Here is a 21,592-nt window from a genome sequence, read left to right as displayed (position 1 = left end):
TGCCCTGTTCCCCTCACAGACTTCAATCAGAGTGGCTGACTGTTAAACCAGTCTGGCCACTGGAGCTCTGTCAGTGGAATAGGAGTCTCCTCTCAGCACTCTTCACAAACTACACTTTCCAGGATTCTCTGGGGGAAACCATGACTGTCTCAAGTGAAATAAAGGTCTGGTGTGGGTGTGGCCCCCTGATTAGGTAAGCCCAGCAGCTGTGAGTCTGGGGCCATATTCACACTACATATTTATGCCACTATTATTCTGCTTTAAACAGTCATGGCTTCCCCCAAAGAATCCTGGGAAGTGTAGTTTGTGAAGGATGCTGAGAGCTGTTAGGAGACTCCTCTTCTTCTCACAGAGTTACAATTCCCTGAGTGGTTTAACAGTCAACCTCTCTTCCCAGAAAATTATGGGAATTGGAGCTCTGTGAGTGAAATAACGGTCCCCTAACTACTCTCAGCACCCTTCACAAACTACACTTCCCAGGATTATTAGAGGGAAGCCATGACTGTTTAAAGTGGAATAATAATGGAATAAATGTATGGTGTGAATGTGGCTTAGCTTTTAGAACACTGACAGTTGGTTCTTACTGAGCATGCCCGACACTATCATTGAGTTCAAGGCAAAATATATTAAATTAATTAAATATCATCCAGGCATGTTTTTAACTTTTAAACTGCAGAAGATGAAGGTTAGAGTATTTATTATTTATTTATTTATTATATTTTTTTATTTATTGTATACCGCCCCATAGCCGAAACTCTCTGGGCGGTTTACAGTAAGTATGGAGCAAGGTTAGTAATAGGATTACAGGTACTCTGTGAACATGGCTGATTTTTAATGAATTTCAATAGATTATGAGAACTCTGACAGAAAAAAGTCCAAAAGGGCTCTGGGTTTTTTTCCTGTTTTTAGACTTTGAACTCTCTGTTCTCTCTGACTGTTTTGTGTATCGCCATGAAAATGTAGATGGTTGTTAAAGCAAGCGTTTCTGAGATCAGGACTATAAGCTTTGTATAGTTTTGTTTTGAAACGAGCTTATGGGAAGCATCAGAATGGCATGGGGGTATTTTCAATTTAACATTGTGGAATGTGAAAAATCACATTGACTACCAGAACTCAATCTCTAGGGCCACGAAAACATGCTCCCCTTTATATCTAAATTTAGCGTTTGAATATGGTAAGATTGCCCCATATCTGCATTTTCTTACCATTCCTAAACTTAGATTAGCCTTCTCTAAAACAAGGTTTAATTGTTTAAATTCTGCAATCCTTGAGGGAAGATTCAATGGAACTCCATATGATCTCCGCATTTGTCCCTGCGGAACTAACAGTATTGAAACTCCTTATCACTGTTTATTTGAATGTACCTTTTATACTCAGATTAGACATAAATTTCTTAATTCTACATTCTCAATTCCTTACTACCAATCTCCCGAAGATATGATTGTTTCCGCTCTTTCTGGTTTAGACAAAGGAATTACTATTCAAGTTGCCAAATTCGTTTATGCGACCCAATTAATCCGTGCTAATATTTAAATGAAATTGTTATGGTTTATTCCAGCATACTGTATATTCCTTGCAGCTGTTTTTAAATTGTTTGTTTTGTACTGTCAAAACGGGTCTTTGACCTCAAATAAAGAAAGAATAAAGAAAGAATGTGAAAAATCCACACTGGCTATAGTATACAGCAGAGCTTGGAAAAGTTACTTTTTTTGAACTACAACTCCCATCAGCCTCAGCCAGCATGGCCACTGGATTGCGCTGATGGGAGTTGTAGTTCAAAAAAGTAACTTTTCCAAGCTCTGGTATACAGCCACTCTTGTGGCTGTATAATTGGCTATAAAATTAGTCTTAAGTGGCACCTTGCCTGGAAGTCTTAGGTGGCATTCAGTCACTCTCTGAACTGGTGGGTCTGGAGTTTTTTCTATGAGAACAGGCTGCTTGTTCTGCCACAGAATCTCTCCTTAAAGCTTTCCCTGTTTCTTTTCTCCTTACAATAAAATCTGTAACCGGAGCTACTTCACCTGGGCCAGTCTTAAGCCTGCCTGACCAATCTTACCTCTATTGCTGCCCAGACATAAAGAAAGATGTTACTTTACCATGATTGATTTAGACTCCCTTAGGGTTGGGCTGCAGGCCTAGCTAATAAACATGTCCCTCCATTCCCACCACCCAAGGATATATTTTTTTGTGGCAGTTACCATGAAGAAAGTCATAGGAGTGGTGTGAGGCCAGGCCTTAAGGGAGGAATTTTTCCTGAGAGTGTAGTGGGGAAGGCCAGCAGCAGGCCACAATCAGAAGACCTATGAGATTGAGCCCTCGGAAGCAGAAAAAAGCTCTGCCAGAAAGGGTTTGGAATTTGGAGGAGACAGCAAAGAAATGCTACCCAATTCCTATTCCCTTATCCCCATGTGAGAACAAATTAAGCACATCTATCATTCTGCTTGATCCCAGGGTAAGGAGGAGCTACAGATGAGAATTCTCACACGTAGTCTGTGCATGCAATAATTCTCACATGTGGACTTCCGGGAAGGGTGACTTAGCCTGTGCCTGCTTTTGAGACGGGCTCCTGCCTCAAAAGAAGCTTATTCAGATATATCAGTCAGTTTTTTCTTTTTTTTTTGACTGATTAAACTTCTCCCGGGTAGGGAGAAACGAAGAGATTAACCTCAAAGCCTATTTTTGTTGGGACGACCAGATCTCATTAATTTATGGGACGAGGTCCAGCCGACGAAGGTGGGACGGATTTTTAACAGCAAGCTCTATCTGATAAAGCGAACGTTCACCTTATCTTCTAAGAGAGAACGCACTAACAGGCAAGCACCCTTCTTTCTATATTTTTCTTTTACTTGACTTAAATTGTTGCTGTTTAAAAGAGATTTGCCAGATTGATCAGTTTTTGACATCTCACTGGGGAGCCATAACTTCTCTCTGCTACGCACTAATTAATAGCTTATCTCTGTTTTTGTTGCAAAAAGCTGTCCTGGATTTGCATTCTAAAGATATACACAGAAGAGGGATTTCTATTCCAGATTTTTATTTTGAAAAATATTATACTGTTTTGAGACTACTCTCTTTTTGGTCTATTTTATTTTGACGAATCTGTTTTTTGACGATTGCCATTAATTGTTTCGATCCTGGGAACTGCATTTTGTTTACTTAACTATTGGAGAGATAAGGCTGTCTGCTCTGTTTATACTGTGATGTCACCAAGTTTGGAGTATTAACCCAATTGTTGCTGAAATAAGAAGTGGTTTTCCTATATTTTTCTTTTAAAATGGCAATTAAGAAAGTGGCTGAAAATCTGGAAATAACTATGTTTCAGAAAATAATGGATGAGATTGAGATAATGAAAATTGAATTGAGTAAAATGAAGCAGGAGATTAAAGATATAAGGGTCCCTGTGAGAGAGGTGACCCTGGAAGGGGTCCCTGTGAGAGAGGAGACCCCGGAGATTGGAACAGGGGTCCCTGTGAGAGAGGTGACCCTGGAGACTGGAATAGGGGTCCCTGTGAGAGAGGAGATCCCGGAGATTGGAACCAACGTGGAACAGGAACAAGATTTGGAGTCTATGGACTTTAGAAATAAAATCTATTGTTTGGAACTCAATGTTATCTCTGAAGAAATGAATGAAGATTCTAGAGATAAAGTTATCAATGGCATGGATAACCTTCTGGACTGGAATGATGTGATGGAGCCCAATATAGAGAAAATCTATGGAATTAACTGCAGCCATGTGACAATGGAAAAACTTTTAAGAGATGACCCAGTGTATTTTGAAAAAAAGAACAGAGATATGATTTTACAGCAGTATTTCAGCAACCTATTCAGAATGGATGGCAAGAAAATATTTGGGATAGAGGTAATCCCCATCAGACTCTTACTATATGACTATGGCTTTGACAGCAAGATTATTATGGAATACTGATAATGGAAGATTGGATATTGAAATTACTGGACTTAACAAGACTACTGAAGATGGAAGATGGAAAATGGAACTAATAGAGATAATAGAACAATGGTTACTGAAATTATTGAACCTAACAGATTCTGATGTGATGGATTAATTGAAATGTTTATTTTGACTATGGTTATGACAATAAGATTATCATAATTAGTAATGAGATGGATTAATCGATATGCTTATCTGGAAAAAAAAATTGATAGATATATTTCTTAAAGAATTGAAACCTCTCTTTGACTTTTTGTGGAAAGAATAAAGTAATGTTTATGAGATTTGATGATTAAGTAAGATAACTACTGGAGGAAAGTGATTTTATAATATGACTTAAGAGACAGGATTGTTATATATTATAGACTTATAACTGATTTGATCTTTGACAAATGGGAAGTCAATATTTTACTCTTTATTTTTTATTTTTGTTTTTTTTTTCTTTTTTTCTTTTTGTTTAACTATTTTTGATTTTGTTTTTTGTCTTTGAATGTTTTATGATTTTGTCTTGTATGTTTTATGAAAATCTGAATAAAAATTATTGAAAAAAAAAAAATAATTCTCACATGTGGCCCCTAGCATGTCCACGCAACCATGGGCTCTTGTAGGGAGTAGCAGCAGGGCCCTCAACATCACAACTGCACCATGTCCCATAAACTCTGTCAGTGGCCCTGCAAAACTGACCACTCCTCAACCAGGGCATTATTTATCCTTGAGCCAGCCATGACCCTCAGAACTAGATTTTTTCTTTTTTTAAAAAGGGGGATTGGTTGTCATAGAAGCATTTTGTAAGAGTATTTTGTGTGTGTTCCCTTTAATACAAGTGTTTCCATACGTCATTTCAGATGCAGAGAATAAGCCTAGCCTAGCCTCTGGGCTCCTTTCCAGGTTTACCCACTCCTCTCTCCTCCTCCAGCATGTTTGAGATTAACCACAGTTTAGTGAGTCATCCAAACCCTGAATTTGTGGCAGGTCTTAATTATTGTTAATTTATGAAGTTGGCTTGTTTCCACTAATCATAAGATTAGCCATAGTTTGTCTGGGTTTGGATGGCACAGCAAACTAGTTAATTTAAAATGGAAACAGAAGCTTGCAAATTCATCCTCATTCCACACTAGAGGAAGTGTGGGGAGTGCACAAGCCTGGGGGAAGACTAAGCTTATTCTCATAGTGCTTAACTATGGTTTAGCTAGTGTAACATCCAAACCAACCCAGTGTCTTGTCTGCCTTGGTTTGGAAAGCCTTTTAATGCATTATCTTAGCTGTTGGCTGTTTTTCCTGTTTGGGGCTTGATAACAGGCAACATTTGAGAAAAAGCTACTCCTCCATCAGGACAGTTTTGCACAGTTAATTCATAGAGGACTCTGTTTTTAGGTTAACGTATGATACCTCATCACACCTTTCAGTGCATATGTCTGCATCCAAACAGCTGTCATTTGAGATGCCTGTACTGAAAATAAGCACACTGCTTTTATTTCACATATATATTTGCAGTGGTGAAAACTTGATTATAATACATTTAAGGATTTTATAGCGATAGTAAAGTCCCAGGCAATGACTGGCTGAGCTATCTTAATGTCACAAAAGGGTGTATCAGGAGGAAGTGTCTTTTACTATCATTGGCTGGGCTGCTCAGATACAAGGACACACAGAATACCTGGAGCAGGGATAGGAAAATTGTGGCCCTTCAGATGTTGCTAGACAACAACTCCCATAATCCCTGATCATTGGCCATGATTGCTGGGGCTGAATCAGGTTGGTCCACTGAAAAAAGCAGACAAAATGAATTCCTTCCCCTTCCCTAAGCACATCATAACTAGTGTAGACCCTCAAAAGATGTGCCCTTAACATGCAGCCCTACCCATTAAAATTTGCCCTTGCAAATTAAAATAGACCTTTACTGAACAAGTATTAAAGTGTGTGCTTTAAAACTTGTATGTGATGCATGTATATGGCATGAAGAACTCCTGATTTTGCCATGACTCTACAACAGTTTTATGTACCTGTATGGAAAAACATTACTTTCTTGACATAGTATGTGAAGTGTTCTTTAAATCCCCTAAGTAAATAAGAGTGTTGTCTGTTTCCTAGAATTGCTACATACAACTAACATTAAAATAGGAATCCTAAAAGGAACCTTCTGTTCTCATATGGCTGAATACAACCTTGTTGGTGGTTTCTAGCACATTTTAAAATCTTCCAAAGGTCAGGAACTCACTTACCAAGGTAAACATTTCCATTTTACCTGCTGTAAGCCAGGATACCCATCTCCTACATTTAAAGCCAGTGATTGGTAGAGGATAATTGGCAAATGAACCCATTCTGTTTTGTTTTTTCTTTATTTGAGAAATTCTAGTTCTCTTGGTTTGGGTTTGGTGGTGGCTATCCATCAATACTTTATTTAAAAAAAAAAAAAACACTTGCCAACAGAGTAAAATAGCAGAATTATAAATTAATACACAATAGCAGCAACTTAGTTAACTATACAGAAAAGGTTAAACCCCACTTATCCAGACAGCAAACCGCCCTTAACAGCACTTTTTTGTCTGGACTGAGCTTCAGGTTATTGGCCCTCATTCTGTCCATTACCAAGAAGAGGCCGCAGTTCAGCACCCCTGCTGCTTGCAATGGAAAGGAGAACTAGAGTTGCATGTCATCAGCGTATTGATGACAACACACTCCAAAAAACAGATGACCCCACTCAGCAGTTTCATGTAGATGTTAAATAGCATGGGGAATAAAATTGAATTCTATGAAAATCTGCACTGAAGGCTCCATAGGGCTTAACAGCAATCCCCTCCCCCTCAACACCTACATTCTGGAGTCAACTACCCAAGTAGGATGGGAAAACACCACAAAGCACTGCCACACATTCCCAACTCAGCTAGCTGCTCCAGCAAGATAACCAAGTAAGATTATATCAAAAGTCACTCAGATATCAAGGAGAGTTAAGAGAGTCTCACACTTTGTGTGCCAGCTAAGGTCCTAGGTTCATATCCTCAATCCCCAGTTTCGTTTCTGAAATCATCAACTCCCCCCCCCCACCTGGACCTTGGCACAGTTAGCTACCTTCAGATATGGCTGAAACTTCAGTCTCCTCCCTCTTCTTCCCTTTGTGTGGGATACAGGAAGCTGGATCCAGTATCCTGCTACAGTATTGGAGTCTTGGGCTTCACATCGAAGCATAATCCTGCTGTTAATATATAATCCAAAATAAACAACAGGGCTGTACAAATGAGAAGAAGCCAAGATAATCAGGTAGATAGATATTTAAGGAAAGTTGAATAAGCTTAAAGATTGATTTTAAATCTTTAACTCGCCAAAGTATATGAGTGCTGTCTGTTTCCTAGAATTGCTTCATACAACTAACTTATTAAAATAGGAATCCTAGAAGGACTCATCAAAGCGTAGCAAAAATCACAAGGGAAGCTTCCCAGCGGAGAATGGAGAATTTATAATGCCATCAATTAAACCCAAGGAATGAGTCCCAGGAGGCAATTAGAAGGGGACTGGGTCAGAAGGACAAGTAATTAGCTTGACCTTAGAAATCAAGGCATGAATATTGTCTTCAGAAGCTGTGGGTATGAGCTGCAACAAAACAATGAGAAGAAAATATTGAGGATTCTTACAAGAGTCATCACAGCTGACACTTCTCTAAAGCAAGTTAATTAGCCTCAGAAAGAATTTTACTGAATTCAGGCAGTGCAGTGTGAAACTTGCTCTTGGGGTAGTCCTAGAAAAGGACCATTTAGAAAAGATTTAAGTTGACCAGTGGCTCTTCCAGACAAAGTCTAAATCCCTGATTGACAACTAATTTTCAACGGAACTGAAGGGTTGTCAGTGTTGACGCTACCCACTGATGTATGGAGTAAGGCAGGGGTGGGGCATCTTTTCAGTGCAGCAAGCCGGACCCTTGTTGGTTCCCAGCTCCACAGACCAACTTTGACTGTTGGGTGAGACAACCCACCTGTCAGTCACCAGATGTTGACATGCCATCAGATGATTGACAGATGGGTTATCCTGCCTACGTATCAGTCCCTTGTGTAGCACTCACCAAAGAACTGAGACCTGTACCAAGTCAATTTTGTCTCGCAGGCCAGAGCTTCCCCATCCCTGGAGCAAGAGCTCTTTGGCTTTTGCTCCCTCTGCATGAACCAGTGGCAGAGACTTTGGCAGAACCTATTAGCTCTTGTGTTTTGTGTAGTGAGCCTCTGAAGTGTATAAGGAAGGGAGGTCTCTGCCTGAGTCCCTCACATTTTATGTTGCAGGAGATGGCACTAGAGTCCATTGCTTGTGTCTCACCTTCACATAAAGTGATTGTATGTAATGCAGTCGGTATAGGGGAGGGGGTGTATTTGATATTAGGTACTATGCTGAGGGTCAGATGGAAAGCCTTTGGGGCCAGATTTGGCTCCAAGGCTGCCACTTACAGATCTCTACTCTACAGAGTGTGACTAGATGTGTGAACGGCACAATCCAGTTTGTATTGACAGATTTTCTATACAGCATGAAGGTTCAGAGATTTAAAGTTCAGCATGCATGAGCTGGAGGATGCGGAGGGGGGGAGCTGAATCTTTCCTCCAGCCGTGCTTTTCCTCCAAAGTAATTTCTCTGCATCTGTGTCATTCCTCTTCCCACTCCCAGTGCTGTCCTAGTCAGGTAGTTCCAATGGGTAGAAGGGGGAAGAGATGCACAGAAGTAATTTGCTGGGGAGGGGGATAACGTGAATGAAATAAGAGTCCAGCTTTCCCCTCCTACCTGCTCCAAGTTATGCTGTAAATCTCACCTCAACCCCCATGGTTTATTGGGGTTGAGTTGCAACCAGAAAGGACAGATGGACCTGCTGCCAACTTGTCCAGTTTGGCCCTAAGCAGAATGGTAAATTGTGACAATATCACTTATGCCATGGGTGTCTAAACTTCAGCTTTATTTATTTTTTGCAACCACCAAGGCTTTGTTGTAGAAGGATAAACAAGGTTTTTCCTATCAAATACAATAATTGATTCAAACTTTGAACCTATTTCTGATAGCTGCTACACATCCTGGCTTCCAGTGATGCATGTCATGCACTACTTTGGCACTTCTGTGAATTTGACATTTTGGTGATGAAAGGGCAGTACAATCTAACCTGTACAATCTAATGCTTCTATGGCAGCTGCAGGGGGGCACATAAATCTGTCTTAGAGCTGGTAACTAAAAGTTTAGAGGGAAGAGAAGCGTTTTATTATTTATTTAATTAATTTTATTACACTTATATCCTGCCTTTCTTTCATCATAGAACCCAAGGCAGGATACATGTGGTTCCCAGCTGATCTCCCATCCAGGCACTGACCAGACCCAAACCTGCTTAGCTTCAACAAGGTGGTGGCTTCATGTGCCTTCAGACCATACCCTGGGCCATTAGTGTTGCTCTATAGCAGCACAGTGCAACGCTAACAACAGCTGACTCCCCCAGCCTATGGAAGGGAGAATGTGAAATGCAGCAGGCCCGGGTGAATGGCTTAAAGGTTGAGACTGTCACTCTGGTACTTCTTTACAATTTAGAGGCCTTCCTGGCAATGAAATCCAGGAGAGGAGATGGAAGCAACATGATAGTGAGACATCACTTTAAAACTGAGGATCAAAACAAGGGCATATATTATAGGAGGGGTCTGTGTGTGTACCACCAGCATGGCAAGTCTTGAAAACTGGATTGTCATTTATAATGTAGCTGTCTGTGCCTGTTAAATTATTTTTCTTACATACATACATCTGAGACCATTGGCTAATGCCAGCATAAGCCATCTCATGACAGTGCCACAATAAACCATGTTAGTTTTGAAATCATGAATGGGGCCTGTGATCGGGAGGTACAGCGTGACCTTTCTGTGCAACATACAAGGGGCCCTGTGAGATGTGACCTTTACTGCCAGGGCAGGTTCTATTTCACTACAAAAAAAATAGATGTGCTTTGGATGCATCCATTCATTTCTTTGCTAAAAGTGGCAGTTAACACCGTGTTCATCCATTCATGCACACTTGCAAACATTTTCGTTACATCCTTTCTGAGAATGCAGTAATAATAATTTAAAAAGTTCCTATAGCCGTGAGCCATTTCTTTATTGCTTTGGGGAATTATTCATGAAAAAGACCACTGTGTCTTGCCAGCCCTCTGTGCAATCGCTGAAGGAGAGGTAGTTTGGCACAGTTACTTTCACCCCACCAGGCCACCCAACCTCTTCCTTTGCTTGCTTTGAATGCCAGCTAAAGCAGAATCCTGTTGTTAAATGCAAGAGCAATAGAAGAGGCTGTGTTGCCCTAGATACATGCTGCTCTCCCCAACCTCACACTGTGGAAAACGTTGGAGCAACATGAAAGAGTCATTTAGCTTCTGTATTCCTGTGGTGTCAGGCTGTTATTTTAAAACAATAAAGCAGCTAATAGAAAGATATTGTGGAGCACATACAGGATCCTGGTAAGAACATGAGAGTGATTGTAGTTCTTTAACTGTTGGAAATGAAAAGAAGAGATGAGTCTGCTGTTTTAAAATTCAAATTGGTCCCTGTGTTTGTACTGCTGTGAGGAGCATATATGCCACACCTATGCCTTTATTTACAGGCATAAATCTATATTGTTGTTGTTGTTATGTGCCTTCAAGTCGATTACAACTTATGGCGACTCTGAATCAGCGACCTCCAATAGTATCTGTTACAAACCACCCTGTTCAGATCTTGTACGTTCAGGTCTGTGGCTTCCTTTATAGAATCAATCCATCTCTTGTTTGGCCTTCCTCTTTTTCTACTGCCTTTTGTTTTTCCCAGCATTATTATCTTTTCTAGTGAATCATGTCTTCTCATTATGTGTCTAAAGTATGGTAACCTCAGTTTCATCAGCTTCTAATGATAGTTCTGGTTTAATTTGTTCCAGCACCCAATTATTTGTCTTTTTCACAGTCCATGGTATCCGCAAAGCTCTCCTTCAACACCACATTTCAAATGAGTGGATTTTTCTCTTACCCACTTTTTTCACTGTCCAAATTTCACATCCATACATAGAGATCAGGAATACCATGATCTGAATGATCCTGACTTTAGTGTTCAGTGATACATCTTTGCATTTGAGGACCTTTTCTAGTTCTCTCATAGCTACCTTCTCCAGTCCTAGCCTTCTTCTAATTTCTTTTGTCTTCCATTTTGGTTAATGACTGTGCTGAAGTATTGATAATCCTTGAGAAGTTCAATGTCCTCATTGTCGCTTTAAAGTTACATAACTCTTCTGTTGTCATTACTTTAGTCTTCTTGACATTCAGCTCTTTACTTTTGTGCTTTCCTCTTTAACTTTCAACAGCTTTCGTTTCAAATCATTACTGGTTTCTGCTAGTAGTATATCATCTCTGTATCTTAAATTATTAATATTTCTCCCTCCAATTTTCACACCTCCTTCATCTTGGTCCAGTCCCTCTTTCTGTATGATATGTTCTGCATATAGATTAAACAATGATAAAATACACCCTGTCTCAAAATCAGTTTCTCCATATTCTGTCCTTACAGTAGCCTCTTGTCCAGAGTATAGGTTGCGCATCAGGACAATCAGATGCTGTGGCACCCGCATTTCTTTTAAAGCATTCCATGGTTTTTCATGATCTACACAATCAAAGGCTTTGCTGTAATCTATAAAGCACAGGGTGATTTCCTTCTGAAATTCCTTGCTCCGTTCCATTATCCAACTTTTGTTTGCTATATGATCTCTGGTACCTCTTCCTTTTCTAAACCCAGCTTGGACGTCTGACATTTCTCGCTCCATATATGGTAAGAGCCTTTGTTGTAGAATCTTGAGCATTACTTCCATGGGATATTAAGGCAATAGTTCGATAATTACTGCATTCCCTGTGATCCCCTTTCTTTGGAATTGGGATATATATTGAATGCTTCCAGTCTGTGGGCCATTGTTTAGTTTTCCATATTTCTTGACACATTTTTGTCAAAATTTGGACAGATTCAGTCTCAGTAACCTGTAGCAACTCTATTGGTATGCCATTTGTTCCTGGTGATTTGTTTCTTCCAAGTATTTTAAGAGCAGCTTTCACCTAGCATTCTAAAATTTCTGGTTCTTCATCATACGATTCCTTCATGAATGAATCTGTCATCCTGGCATCTCTTTTATAGAGTTCTTCAGTGTATTGTTTCCATTTTCCTTTTATTTCATCTCGGTCACTCAGTGTGTTCCCCTGTTGATTATTCAACAACCTACTCTTGGTTTAAATTTCCCTTTAATTTCTCTATTCTTTTAGAATAGGGCTCTTGTTCTACCTTTTTTGTTTTCCTTTTCTATTTCTGTACAATAACTATTGTAATAGTTCTCTTTGTAATATTCAGAATTTTTTACATTGTCTCTTCTTTCGTGCCCCTGATCAAAATGCTCAGGGATACCTGGAGATGAGATATGAAATTGAGGAAGCATCCAAACTAGGAAATGTGGTAGTAATGGGTGACTTCAACTACCCGGACATAGACTGGCTGCATATGTGTTCCAGTCATGACAAAGAAGCAAAATTTCTAGATATTCTCAATGACTATTCCCTAGACCAGTTGGTCATGGAACCGACCAGAGGGACGGCAACCCTGGACTTAATCCTCAGTGGGGACCGGGACCTGGTGCGAGATGTAAGTGTTGTTGAACCGATTGGGAGCAGTGACCATAGTGCTATTAAACAACTTTTAAACAACTTCCGCCCAATTTCAAACTTACCATTCTTGGGCAAGTTTCAGACCCTTGGCCCCTCACTTGTGGAGTACCACAGGGTTCTATCCTCTCTCCCATGCTATTTAACATCTATGTAAAACCGCTGGGAGCTATCATCAGGGGTTTTGGGCTGCGGTGTCACCAATATGCTGATGACACGCAGCTCTATCTCTCCTTTAAATCTTCACCGGAGTTGGCTGTAGAGACCTTGTCCAAGTGCCTGGAATCCGTGAGTGGGTGGATGGGAAGAAACAGGCTGAAGCTCAAACCTGATAAGACCGAGGTGCTACTTGTGGGTGACAGGGGAAGGTTGGGTGTTGCTGACCTGAATCTTAATGGGGTAAAATTGCCCCTGAAGGATCAGGTCCGCAGCCTCGGGGTTGTTCTTGATTCCAAGCTGTCCATGGAGGCTCAGATTTCGGCAGTGAGCCGGGCAGCTTGGTATCAACTACACCTCATACGGAGGTTGCAACCCTACCTTCCTATTCATCAGCTCCCACTGGTGGTACATGCCCTGGTCACCTCTCGATTAGACTACTGCAACGCGCTCTACGTGGGGTTACCCTTGAAAACGGTCTGGAAACTACAACTGGTGCAGAATGCGGCGGCACGCCTGCTTACAAACAGCCGCTGCCGTGATCACATCACGCCGGTGTTATTTCATCTACATTGGCTTCCAGTTGTTTTCCGGGCCCAATTCAAGGTGTTGGTCTTAACCTTTAAATCCCTATACGGTCTCGGCCCAGTTTACCTGAAGGAGCACCTCCAGTACCACCAACTAAACCGCCCGACCAGATCAGCCACACAGGGCCTTCTCTCCGTCCCACCAATGAAAACAGCTAGGTTGGTGGGGACTAGAGAGAGGGCATTCTCAGTGGCGGCCCCCACTCTCTGGAACTCCCTCCCGTTCGATCTTCGCCATGCCCCTTCCCTAGATACATTTCGCCGAGCCTTAAAAACCTGGCTCTTTGGACAGGCCTTTGGGGTCCCCGGGGTAGGCTAATTTCTTTATATTGGTTTAAAATTGTCTATTGATGGCCCTGTACTCCCGCTTTTTTAAATGGTTATTGTTGACTGCATTGTATTTTATTATGTATTGTATTATTATGTATTGTTGAATTTAATGTTGTACGTCGCCTAGAGTGGTTTCGGCCAGATAGGCGACACAAAAATTAAATTTATTATTATTATTATTATTATTGAGAGAGTGGTGGCAAATCAGTTGCAGACACACTTGGATGAAACGGATTATCTAGATCCATACCAATCGGGTTTCAGGACTGGACATGGAACTGAAACAGCCTTGGTCGCTCTGGTAGATGATATGAGGAGGGCACTGGATAGGGGAGAATTCACCTTCCTTGTCCTCCTGGATCTCTCAGTGACTTTTGATACCGTCGACCACGGTATCCTTTTAGATCGCCTGGAGAGTTTGGGATTGGGAGGCACGGTTTTACGGTGGTTCCAGTCCTTTCTCTCTGATAGGCGCCAACAGGTAGCATTGGGTGACGAGGTTTCAGACCCTTGGCCTCTCAATTGTGGTGTGCCACAGGGTTCTATCCTCTCTCCCATGCTATTTAACATCTATGTAAAGCCGCTGGAAGAGATCATCAGGAGATTTGGGCTGCAGTGTCACCAATATGCGGATGACACTCAGCTCTATCTCTCATTTAAATCTTCACCAGAGAGGGCTGTGGAGACCATGTCCAAGTGCCTGGAATCCGTGAGTGGATGGATGGGCAGGAACAGGTTGAAGTTGAACCCTGATAAGACCGAGGTACTACTTGTGGGAGACAAGGGAGGGTTAGGGATGTTGACCTGGTGTTTGGTGGGGTGAAGTTGCCCCTACAGGACCAGGTCCGCAGCCTCGGGGTTGTTCTTGATTCCAAGCTGTCCATGGAGGCTCAGATTTCGGCTGTGAGCCGGGCAGCTTGGTATCAATTACACCTTATACGTAGGCTGCAACCCTACCTCCCTGTTAAACAGCTCCCGCTCGTGGTGTATGCCCTGGTCACCTCTCAATTGGACTACTGTAATGCGCTCTACGTGGGGTTACCCTTGAAAATGACCCGGAAATTACAGCTTATACAGAATGCGGCAGCGCGCTTACTTACCAACAGCCGCCGACGGGATCACATCACGCCAGTGTTGTTTGACCTACACTGGCTGCCGGTTGTTTTCCGGGCCCGATTCAAGGTGTTGGTTTTAACCTTTAAAACCCTGTATGGTTTCGGCCCAGCTTACCTGAAAGAGCGCCTCCACCGCCACCAATTATGCCGCCCAACTAGATCAGCCACACAAGGCCTTCTCTCAATCCCTCCAACCAAAACAGCTAGGTTGGTGGGTACTAGGGAGAGGGCCTTTTCTGTGGTGGCCCCCACTCTCTGGAACTCCCTCCCATATGATCTTCGACATGCCCCTTCCCTAGATGTATTCCGCAAGGCCCTGAAGACGTGGCTATTCCAGCAAGCCTTTCAGGTCATTGGGTAAATCACCATGATTCTGTCATTTATCGTATGTTGTTATTATAATTGCTTTTATATGTATTGATGACTGTCCAGTATTTTACCTATTGTTATTAATGTGATTACATCTGTTATTATTGTATTTTATCTCTTTTAATGTACGTCACCTAGAGTGGCTAATTGCCAGATAGGCGACAAACAAATTCAATATTATTATTATTATTATTATTATTATAAATTAAACATACATGTAAATGGCCAATTGCCAAGAAAATCCAACACGGTCACATTTGACTTCAAAAGAGGAAACTTCACAAAAATGAAGGGATTGGTAAAAAGAAAGCTGAAAAACAAAGTCCAGAGGGTCACATCACTCGAAAATGCTTGAAAGTTGTTTAAAACTATATTAGAAGCTCAACTGGAGTGCATACCGCAGATCAGAAAAGGTACCGCCAGGGCCAAGAAGATGCCAGCATGGTTAACAAGCAAAGTCAAGGAAGTTCTTAGAGGCAAAAAGTCTTCCTTCAGAAAATGAAAGTCTTGTCCGAATGAAGAAAATAAAAAAGAACACAAACTCTGGCAAAAGAAATGCAAGAAGACAATGTGGGATGCTAAAAAAGAATTTGAGGAGCACATTGCCAAGAACATAAAAACCAACAACAAAAAATTCTATAAATACATTCAAAGCAGGAGACCATCTAGGGAGGTGATTGGACCCTTGGATGATAAGGGAGTCAAAGGTGTACTAAAGAACAATAAGGAGATTGCAGAGAAGCTAAATGAATTCTTTGCATCTGTCTTCACAGTGGAAGATATAGGGCAGATCCCTGAACCTGAACTAACATTTGCAGAAAGGGATTCTGAGGAACTGAGACAAATAGTGGTAATGAGAGAGGAAGTTCTAGGCTTAATGGACAATATAAAAACTGACAAATCACCAGGCCCGGATGGCATCCACCCAAGAGTTCTCAAAGAACTCAAATATGAAATTGCTGATCTGCTAACTAAAATATGTAACTTTTCCCTCGGGTCCTCCTCCGTGCTGAGGACTGGAAAGTGGCAAATGTAACGCCAATATTCAAAAAGGGATCCAGAGGGGATCCCGGAAATTACAGGCCAGTTAGCTTAACTTGTGTCCCTGGAAAACTGGTAGAAGTATGATTAAAGCTAAATTAACTAAGCACATAGAAGAACAAACCTTGCTGAAGCAGAGCCAGCATGGCTTCTGCAAGGGAAAGTCCTGTCTCAGTAACCTACTAGAATTCTTTGAGAGTGTCAACAAGCATATAGATAGAGGTGATCCAGTGGACATAGTGTACTTAGACTTTCAAAAAGCATTTGACAAGGTACCTCACCAAAGACTTCTGAGGAAGCTTAGCAGTCATGGAATAAGAGGAGAGGTTCTCTTGTGGATAAGGAATTGGTTAAGAAGCAGAAAGCAGAGAGCAGGAATAAACGGACAGTTCTCCCAATGGAGAGCTGTAGAAAGTGGAGTCCCTCAAGGATCGGTATTGGGGCCTGTACTTTTCAACTTGTTCATTAATGACCTAGAATTAGGAATGAGCAGTGAAATGGCCAAGTTTGCTGACGACACTGAATTGTTCAGGGTTGTTAAAACAAAAAGGGATTGTGAAGAGCTCCAAAAAGACCTCTCCAAACTGAGTGAATGGGTGGGAAAATGGCAAATGCAATTCAATATAAACAAGTGTAAAATTATGCATATTGGAGCAAATAATCTGAATTTCACATATACGCTCATGGGGTCTGAACTGGCGGTGACCGACCAGGAGAGAGACCTCGGGGTTGTAGTGGACAGCACAATGAAAATGTCGACCCAGTGTGCGGCAGCTGTGAAAAAGGCAATTTCCATGCTAGGGATAATATAAAACAGCCGATATCATAATGCCGTTGTATAAATCTATGGTGCGGCCGCATTTGGAATACTGTGTACAGTTCTGGTTGCCTCATCTCAAAAAGGATATTATAGAGTTGGAAAAGGTTCAGAAGAGGGCAACCAGAATGATCAAGGGGATGGAGCGACTCCCTTATGAGGAAAGGTTGCAGCATTTGGGGCTTTTTAGTTTAGAGAAAAGGCGGGTCAGAGGAGACATAATAGAAGTGTATAAAATTATGCATGGCATTGAGAAAGTGGATAGAGAAAAGTTCTTCTCCCTCTCTCATAATACTAGAACTCATGGACATTCAAAGAAGCTGAATGTTGGAAGATTCAGGACAGACAAAAGGAAGTACTTCTTTACTCAGCGCATAGTTAAACTATGGAATTTGCTCCCACAAGATGCAGTAATGGCCACCAGCTTGGATGGCTTTAAAAGAAGATTAGACAAATTCATGGAGGACAGGGCTATCAATGGCTACTAGCCGTGATGGCTGTGCTGTGCCACCCTAGTCAGAGGCAGCATGCTTCTGAAAACCAGTTGCCGGAAGCCTCAGGAGGGGAGAGTGTTCTTGCACTCGGGTCCTGCTTGCGGGCTTCCCCCAGGCACCTGGTTGGCCACTGTGAGAACAGGATGCTGGACTAGATGGGCCACTGGCCTGATCCAGCAGGCTCTTCTTATGTTCTTTTAGTAACTTCTGAAAATACATGTGTATTTTCGGAATGATTAGGAGAATGTGGACTCTTTGCCTCTTCCAGGGAGCTCAGGGTAGCTTACAAAGTTTGTATCCTTCCCAGCGACTCTGTGAGGTAGTTTAGGCTGAGAGAAACTGACTGGCCCAAGGTCACCTAGCAAGCTTCATGGATCAGTAAGGATTTGATCCTGGATCTCTCTGGTTCCAGTCCAGCACTCTAACACCACCACACTGGCTCTCAGTGTCATGCATGATAAAATTAACATAAATATGAGAGCATGAGAGGGCAAACAGGGAAATAACTATTGAAAGTTAGACTATATTTGTTATAATGGGATGGCAAATTACAAAATAATTCTAGTCTGTGTGTTTACAAACTTTTAAAGATACAGTTAAATACGCAAACAGTACTCTAAAAAGTGCTTGTCTGATACTGTCTGAGATGCAGGTCGTTCCTTTATATTATTCATGTGCTGCTTAGGGTCATGTAGAAAATACATTGTGACTTGCGTGCCCTTGCCCAGCTCAATCTAATTTGCAATTGAGTCTTATGTAATTGACATAATGTGGGCATCACTTTCATGGACCTGGCCAGAGCTAAACTATAGTTGATGACTCATTGTTTGCTTACTTTACAATGTTTCTATCTTGAAATGATTTTCCTTAAATGTGAAAAAAGCCTGGGTCGGTCCCTGAACAACTTTCAACCCTAAAATATCTAGGTATGGATTGAGTTTGGCCACTGTCCTGCATCCTTCCTTGTTTTCAGTCATTCTGCTTTTTAATTTTTATTACTGCATTTTTCAAATTTCTTTCCAACTCAGAGAGCTACATTTATTTATTTGTTTATTAAAGAGTGTGGGTTTTAGGATTCTAATGCTGCCTACGCAAAGCAGTCTAGAGGCTGACAAGATTGGTAAAACTCAGAACAAGACTTTAAGCTGAATTCTAAACAAGGGAATAAAAAGTGTTTAGCTTTAGCTGTGATGACCATTTCCATGGCATGGAACTTTATGGAACAGGTAGTTGGTTGGCTACATATTGTCTGTTCATGCCTTACAGCAGGAGTGGGGAACCCTGGTGTTGTTGGACGCCAACTCCAAGCAGCCCCAGGCAGCACAGCCGATAACTGGGGATGATGGACGTTGTGGCCATTCAGATGTTATTGTTACAGGTTTTCTATGACAGGATTGTTTTCTGGAAGCTGATGGGTGGGGGTTCAGTCCTGCTTTCTGTAGGATTTGGGTGCCCAAGAGAGTTCCCCATGGGATACTCTCTTACATATCCAAACCAAACAGGATTGAACTCCCTGCACACCAGCTGATGTTTGAAGGGTTCATTCTTGCTTTCTGCAGGGGAAGCTGTGTCTCTGTCTGCTCACACTTGATGTCACATATGATGTCAGGTGTGGGGCAGATGGACATGTTGGGGGGAAATGGCCTGGTGAGCTGGAGGTTCCCCACCCCTGAGCTAGACCTTCTCATCCACAGCTTCCTCTCACTCTGGCCGCCACCTCAAAGCAGCTGCCACCTCAAAGCCGCCACCTCAAAGCAGCTGCCTTATTCACAGCCTCCTCTTTTGGGGTTTGAAACATTTATTCAAAAGGGAGGTTTTACTCCCTTCAACATGTTGGAGATCATGTTTAATAAACCTGTGTATATAAAATCTTCTAGAGGTACCATCACCTTCTTTTTTAGTGAATTGGTTAAAGTCTGCTTGTTTTTCGTATGCTGTGAAGCAGAAGTGGAAAAATGAATCTATATTGAAACTTAGAAAATTTCAAAGTGAAACGGATCAGTATGTAGCTTGTATGCTGAATTCAAGTGAGCTATATTCAAATATGACATTATGCTGGCTTCTTAATTCAATTAATTCTGTCAGCCATGATCTCTGCTCCCCTCCCGTGGTAGTTGCTTTCAGAGATTGGCTATGGTGAAGAACTGCTTGTCACGCTTCAGGAAGACGTGGGCTGTCTCCCTCATTTCTTAACCAGTGTGTATGTTCTCTTTCTCTCCTCTCCCTTTTTCAAGTGCTGCTGCAGCAGCCTACGCAAAGTAATCAGAAAGCTGACAAGATGCTTAAAAAGTAGAGCAAGTACTTCATCTGAATTCCAAACGGAGGAATAATAATTATGGGGGGTACAAAAATTCCCTGGTGTCTGGGTTGCTGAAGAGGGCAGGAAGCAGGTTTCTCCTCCTCCCACAAGAGCTGCTGTATGAAGGACCTGCCTGTTGCCTCTTCCATAATTCCTAAAGGAAGTAGTTGAGGGGAGCAGTAATGAGACTCCTAAAGAAGCCTTCTCTGGACCCCCACAATTGTGTCAGCCATCAGCTGTTCACAAATATAGAGCCTTTAAGGCCAGGCGCTTAAGCAAGTCATTGCTGTGCAGTTCTGGGCATTTTTGGATGATGCCCATTATCTAGATCTGTTTCTGTCTGGGTTCAGGCCTGGGCTTGGTACTAAGGCGATCTTAGTTGTCCTGATGAATTGTGTATGTTGGGAGACAGACAGGAGGAGTGTGACTATTAATTCTGGATCACTCCATGGCTTTTGATACCAATGACCATGAAATCTTTTTAGACCAGCTGTCTGGTATAGGGATCAGGGCACTATCCTTTCGTGGCTCCACACCTGTTTCAGTTGCTATTTTCAAAAGGTAGTTCTGGGAGACTATTGTCCTGCCCCCTAGCAGTTATGCGGTGGTGTGCCACCATGTTGCTATATTGTTGCCCCCACTACCACCAGTGCTATTGAACATATGCATGAAACCGCTATGTGACATCACCTGGAGATTGGGGGTGAAGTTTCATCAGTTTGCTGATGATGACACCCAACTCCAGTAATTCTTCTTTTCATCAGATTAAAGTGAGAATAGAGGTACTGAACTTGTGTCAGATCAGTAATGGATTGGATGAGGGCCAATAAACTGAAACTCAGTCTAGACAAGACAGGATTGCTGTGAGGTACTTCGTCTTAAGAGGTGGGTGGTCACACTTTTATGGATGGGGTTGCATTCCCCCCAAATGTTCAGTTTTCTCAACCTAGAGACTCTTAGATCTAGCTTTATCTTTAGAGGCTCAGAAGACTTTGGTGGCACTGAGCATCACCTGTGATTCCTTCCGGACAGAGATTGCCTGACCACAGTGATCCATGCTCTGGTAGCATCTTGTTTAGATCATTGTAATGCGTTGTACATGGAATTATCTCTGAAGATTACTCGCATTATCACATTAATCCTTACAGGAACTCTGTGCCATGAATTCCCTAGGTACCATAGGCAAATTCCTCTCAGCCTCAGCCCCACATTTAACAACATGGGAATAATAGTACCAACAAAATTTCAGTTATGGACTTCCCAGCTCACAGTCCTAGCCTCTATACAACATTAATTCTCATACAAGCAGCTAATCCAGTGAGTCTAGAGTGAACCTTAATGTTAGATAAAGATAGGAAAGAGGATATACATCCATATATCCCAACGCAATCCAGTCACAGCTGTAGAACAATCAATATACAATCAGGGATGTATATAGATGACATTCTAGAAAACATTGTATACATGGGGAACTCCGCGGCTGAGCCTGGTTCCAATGACAGTGGCAGAAAATGCAAAACACATTCAGAACAGAAAATCAAGAAAGTGAGCCAAGCCACAGAGTCCAGGTCAGTATATACGTTGCATGTTGTAAGCCGGCTTGATGTACTTTATGAAAAGTGTGGCTTATAAATACTTAAATAAATAAATAAATAAAATACTGTATATACATAAGAGTATGGTTAAGGAGTTTAATATACAGAAGACATTGTCAAAAACATCCATTTTATAGCTGGGGAACATCAAGCCTGACACATGTATCTCAATGTATTT

The 21,592-nt window shown here is 41.7% G+C and overlaps 1 protein-coding gene across 1 annotated transcript in view; it reads left to right on the top strand.

Moving 5' to 3' along the window:
* Window positions 1-21,592, top strand: part of C6H1orf21 (chromosome 6 C1orf21 homolog) — a 217,946-nt gene that overhangs the window by 194,879 nt on the left and 1,475 nt on the right. The window lies entirely within an intron of this gene.

The sequence above is a fragment of the Rhineura floridana genome, chromosome 6 (assembly GCF_030035675.1).
Source record: "Rhineura floridana isolate rRhiFlo1 chromosome 6, rRhiFlo1.hap2, whole genome shotgun sequence".
Taxonomy (NCBI): domain Eukaryota; kingdom Metazoa; phylum Chordata; class Lepidosauria; order Squamata; family Rhineuridae; genus Rhineura; species Rhineura floridana.
The sequence above is the reverse complement of the archived record's forward strand: the minus strand, read 5'-3'. Positions and strand labels throughout refer to the sequence as shown.